We start from the raw sequence: 6231 nt of genomic DNA, 5'->3' as shown, positions 1-6231 counted from the left end.
TTGATTATTTTTCTATCTACGTGACTTTACCGAAAGACCCAAAGAGTATAAACAACATATTCTTAAATATTCTTCTCATTAACCCCACACCACCAGATAAGAACTTCACGTTTACAAAATATATCATATACGTATAGATATAATATTGGCACCATATTACTACATGGCCAAGCCCAAAAACAAATCTAGATCAAATTCAAAATTGTTTACCAACTTGATCCGTATTAATAATAATACTGGCAGACTAATGGCCCCAAGTTACTCTTGCAAATGAGACTATCCTAGTTTCTTGAGTTCTCACCTGGTTAAATAAAATAAACTTGAAACTTAATGTTTGGTCTGTGAGCTACATTAATATGAACAGAATTCCTAAATACATCTTATTTTAGCTCTTCAGCCTTCAGTACACCCATTAGGTTTTAAGATTCTAAAGAATTATTTATGTTGGGTGAACTTCATGCATACCGACCGAAGCTTAAGATGCTTGAGCTCGCCTTTGGCTCCACGAACCTTCAAAGCAGCCAACCTTGTTATCATACTGCTGCCCCAAGTAGCTCAAAGGGCGTTGGTTTCAATTAAAAAGTGGTATATCAAATATCAACTCGAATACATATCCTAGCAATCATAATGTAATTAATACAAAAAGTAAATTATCTCTCATCTCTACCTTGATTTGCTCTTCTGTCATCTCACTAGGATTTTATAAATTGAAAGGTAGACCTCCAAAAAGAATGTCTGCATCGGATCTCTAATGGGGCTGGCACCATCACTGCCGAGGAAGATGAAGCAAAAGAGGCACTCCCACAAACTGCCGAGACTGTTCAAAGAGTAAATGGCACAGAAAGTCATTAGACGATAAAAAGCATCCCTCCAGTAAATGAGAATCCTCACCAGCAGAAACTCACGTCGCCCGAAGCTGCTGAAGCAGTGAGACGCGGTATGATATAAAGTTTAGATATCGGGGATTCGTGGAGAGAGTTGCATTAATCGAGGTATCACAGAGATGAAGGTATGAGCGAGGATTTAACATTCTTGCATTATTAGCCTGCACTCTACTTGGCAAGTAATCGAAACTCTGGGAGCACCTTATATGGCGGCATTATCTATACTCAGGTTTTTTTCGGTAAAGTCACGTAGGGGAAAATAAATAAATGAGGTTTCGTTAATTTTTCCTATTCTTTTATTATTTTATTATTTTATTTTTACCTACGTGACTTTACCGAAAAAAACCCAAGAGTATGAATCATTGCAGTCACAAAAGCTTCAAATCTAGCATTATACTGTATATCCAATCTTTATTTGAAGCTTTCCTGACTGCAGGAATCCATACTCTTTGGTTCTTTCGGTAAAGTCACGGAGGTAGAAAATAAAATACAAATATTTTATACTTACGTGACTTTACCTAAAGAACCAAAGAGTATTGTCCATCCACTTTCTTCTTCTTTCATACGGAATTTTTGTGGATTGCAACGGATGAAAAATTGATGTCGAGATTTGATATCCATTCGACTGCCCCAGGTTGAAGCCACGTGGATTTGTTACAGATCGCCGTTGAATGATCCGATTGGGGCAGCCGTTCGCGATATGTTGCACAGTCTGCGACGTCGCACCACCACAGTCACAAAGTGGACTCTGATTAATTTCCATTCATGGAAAAAGTGTCCCACATCTTCAATATAGTGTCCGGATCCGCTTCAAGGAGGACCAGATCTTCCTCGGTAGGTCACATCCTGGTTGGAGGATTGTGGGTTAGCCGACGATGGATTTCTGCAGCAAGTTCTATCCGCTGCTATATTAAGATCTCCCCATTCTATTGCCATTCCGAATGGTCTTTTGGTACAAAAGACATCTCAATTCTACATACGAGCTGATCTCATTGCTCCACCCCCACAGTGGTCTTCATTTAGATTGTATTCTCTCCTTTGGCTGTCACTTCGTTGCCAGTCTCATCGATCGGCTATCATCATCATCATCCCATCTCGTGATGTGTCCTGCCAAAGCCCACTTAGATTCCAGATCTTTGAAGGCAAGCAAAGGATGAGCCTGGACAGTGCACGGATGAGGTGAACGCCACCATGCTCTGTATGTAATGGACAATATTTAAAAATGTAACAGTGGGAGATGTTGAGGTGTTGATGACTGCTTTATACAGCTGTCAAATGTAGGGAGGTAATGTGGGCTCAGGATCAACGATATCAGAGTGGAACAGAAGGAGTGTAAGTCTTAGTTAAAGCTATTATTCTAAAGGTGGCGTTGACATGTTAATTGCCCTTTGGCCAAAAGACACGTTTTCATATGGGAAATAATTAATAGATTAATGATGCCAATGCACGAAAAGGTCAGGCACGTTACCAGGCTGTACACAATAATCACAGCTCCAGTTCTGACATCACATTTAATGACACAATTATTATTAATCCGACTTGCGTAGGTTTTCACGGTCGTGTTGCGCAGCTCTGCGACATGTTTTGGTGTTGTACCGTGTGTTGTCTGGTGCGATTATCTAACGTTTCGCTCCACGTTCTGAGAGCCCCTTCACAAGCTGAGTTTGAATTAATGAACTGCAGAAGCTGAAGAAGTTCCCGGCATATGGAGCTGAGATCAGGGAGGTCTATGTGTGCATGTTGAACTTCTTTCGCACCGTACCTAGCCAACCGTGCTAATCGGAAATGTGGACAAGGGCAAGAAACTAAACACGAAAAGCAATTCTAAAGAAATGTGGAAAGAAGAGCGTTCCATACGGCCGCAAAAGCGCATCTGAAAACGTGAGATGCAGTGACCGTCTTTGTTCGAGGGCTAGCCGAAAGCCACTGCGAGGATGACCAGTCTCTTATCCAGCAGTGGGTTTGACCATGGCTGATGATTATGATAACATTGAATGTGGCATCACAGGACTGTAAGGGATGGTGACATCATGAAGAGAGGCATTACTCCAGCAGTGGATAGACAATGGGCCATGATGAACTGAATTTGAATTCTGGAACTTACGAAGCTCCCAATATGCGGAGCGCAACATCAGGCGACATGCCGAATAACATGTGGCACAACCCGAAAACGCATCGGACAGCTATGCGTATTAATCCGTTCTTGTCAAGCTAAGGCCGACTCAATGAGCCAACCCAAGGCGTGAAAAATCGCACTTAATTGATCTGGCCCGCACATTGTTTCAACCTCATCTGTCCCAACCAGATGCGACTTTTGGGCCACAGCTGAGCGCATCTCCGATGCAGCACAAGGAGTTTTTTTTTTAATGAGCTGGCGCGCATTAAGCATTCATTACGACGCATAAATATACTGTAGGAAGCAATGAAATATACATGGAGTAAGTAGGTCCTTACTGCAGAGAGTAATGAATAGAAATTAAATTAACACACTCGTGGACATACACATATGCAAACACGCAACGCAAGCCAATGCCTGCCATCTGTTTTGCGGGGCCGTGAGAGGGGGGGGGGGGAGAGGTTAATGGAGTACGGACTGTGAATAACAATCGTGTCTGCGTTCACTTTGCATGCCACGATCTCCCCGTGGCATGCAACAGCAACAACAACAAAAATGCTCGCCAAAATGCAATTGCTGAACGGAATGAAAATAACATTTTTTTTATGACAGCAATGATTTTCAAGGTCAATATATTTCTGCTGGAAATTGTGCAGCGCAAAACATATGCGCGCCAGTTACGTGCCATTGACGTTCGTCGTTTCATTATTTACGTCCTTTGTCAATCCACCGCCGGATGATGGTCTCCATTGTATTATGAGACTCTATCAAGCCAGTCTGTGCTGGTTGGTGATGGTTTTGGTGGGGGGGGGGGGGCTCTTGGACCTGGTTCAGATACCACTCACTAATGATGTGAGCCAAGGATAGCAAACTCAGGTTGCCGAGTTCACAACACAGCAAGCACGTGAAAAATAAATAAATACATTTTCTGAATCAGCATTCGAGTCATAATTGAATTATACAATTGCCAAATGTGTGACGATGACTCAAATAAATCAAGAAAAGAGATCTGCACCATTGGAACCTCCTTTGCCAGTAGGTTCCAATGGTGTAAATGCTTACCCCGAGCTCTCATACTCTGATGGTGCATTGTCTTTGAGTTGTGCGCCTCTTGGCGTCATCTGGTCCAACACCATGTGAGACTAGGCTCTAAGAAAAGCTGTCTCGGGTGTGGACCAATCAATTTAAAGGACAGTGCATACATTATCAGAGTTGTGTTTTTTGTTTGCATTCCGACCGCAGGTATTGTGGTCAATGCAAATATGACTCCTTGTAAAAAAGGGTGTCAGTTTTGTTGCCAGATAAAAGGGTAAAAGAGTTCTGCTTAAAAAAAGCGCATTTTAGTACTACAGTGGTGCATATTCAATGTCAACTGAATCCTTTATAAAATTAAGCGAATGCACATGAATATTTCGGAGTGGTGGCACAGTGATTAGCGCACTGCATAACAAATTCGGCAACCCGAGTTAAATTCCTGGTCACGGCTAGCATCAATGTCCCAGTGATATCAAAACGGATCATTGGCCCCATGTTTACCAAGCCACACTGGTCGGCATAGAGAAGGAGATCAAACAACACACATGACTAACATCAGAATATTTATTTATATTGGAGGAATCCGATGCACTGTGAAGCTCTTTTTCACAAATGTCCAGTAGACATGGCGTGGGGAGGCCAACATCCAGCAGGACATGTCAAATGGCTGCTCATCATTACAATCCTGTGCTTTGTTTATGCGTTCGTTTATTTGAAACTCGGTATTTCAGTATTTGGAATCGATGAGAGTATATTTTGAGCCACAATTGATAATTTGCAAAAAGACAATTGGTATTATTCTATCGTTTCCTGAAGAAACAAAAGAAAGCGTTGTACAGTGTTCTTTAATTACGGCTCATTTTCATAATTTGAGATTCGGGCAGTGTGTTTCTAAACGGTGCCTTGGGGTATTTATTTCCCACGTTAAGAGTCGATAGCCCACCTTGGCAATTACCCACATACATTACCAGGCATCTGCTCACAATCCTCGGTCTCAACGGTCTGACAAATGGGCAAGCACGAGTGTCACGTGTTTGGGGTTCAACAAAGGTAGCTTGAATTGAATTTCAGTGTGCAAAGTGTCTCATGACTACTGACTCATAAGAGACGCACACTCACTGGCTTCAAAGTTTGATTATCGCTTGAATAGATGCCGTTTGAGTAAAGAATGGATTATAAAATCAATTGGACATTAAATATAAACATATAGTTCGTCGTATTATTTACCCTCATTAACACATTTTTTTAATAGATGCATTTAAGAAACAACCAATTAATTAAATAAATAGACGTGACTCAAATTATTTTTATATTAATTATTCTTCCTTTTTTTCTCAGCTGCTATGTTCAGTATTTGCTTTAAAATACAAAAACTGTTATTTTGTCAGATCATATGAGCATTTCAGACGGTCCATCATAGAGGTTTTTGGGTTAGATAACGTAAATATAAATGTGTCGTTAAACCCGCAACCACCCGACACAGCCAATTAGTAAGGTTTGTTACGTAAACAAAACATGCCAATTCGTGAATACTATAGCACACTAGTGTGTTGGAGAGCAAAGCCACGACATTTACAATTCGAGTATTACGTTTCGCCCGGAATTGCAACCAGCATTATCAGGCGACAGGCAGAGCTGTTGATAAATCCTCCTGTTTGGGTCTTCGTGCTAAACTGACATTAAGAAGGTTGTTCATCCCCTATTAGCAGAACTGCTTAGCCAGTGGTGGAAATTCCACATTCCCACGGCAGTGGCGGGTCTATCCGATGGACAACCGCTGTTGATTTCTCCCACAAAGCGCTACCCCGTTATCATGAATTAGACATTTGTCGTCTGCATAGCTGTCAACCCATACGGCTTAACCCTGTAATCTTGTGAAGGTCCAGACGGTGTACAGCCGTTTCAATGCGGGCACAAAAAAATCATGCAATTTGTCTGTTTTTCTCCATTGTGATTGTGACTTTGTAGGATGAACGTTGAAATTGTTAAAGGGCACGGGCTGACCAATATGGTCTGAATTAGTCTGTAATAAGGTCGGCACTGATAAGGGGTTGACAGGTATCAGTACACAAAAACTAGTAGGTAATTAAAAAAACAAGATTTGTTTTGGTCTATTTGTTTGTAATAGATTCGAAGCTTTCGTGACTGCAGGAATTACTCTTTGGTTCTTTCGGTAAAGTCACGTAGAAATAAATC

The sequence above is a fragment of the Lethenteron reissneri genome, chromosome 31 (assembly GCF_015708825.2).
Source record: "Lethenteron reissneri isolate LAM-NWPU_2019-01 chromosome 31, ASM1570882v1, whole genome shotgun sequence".
In the NCBI taxonomy this organism is placed as follows: Eukaryota; Metazoa; Chordata; class Hyperoartia; order Petromyzontiformes; family Petromyzontidae; genus Lethenteron; species Lethenteron reissneri.
This window is presented reverse-complemented; position numbering follows the sequence as displayed.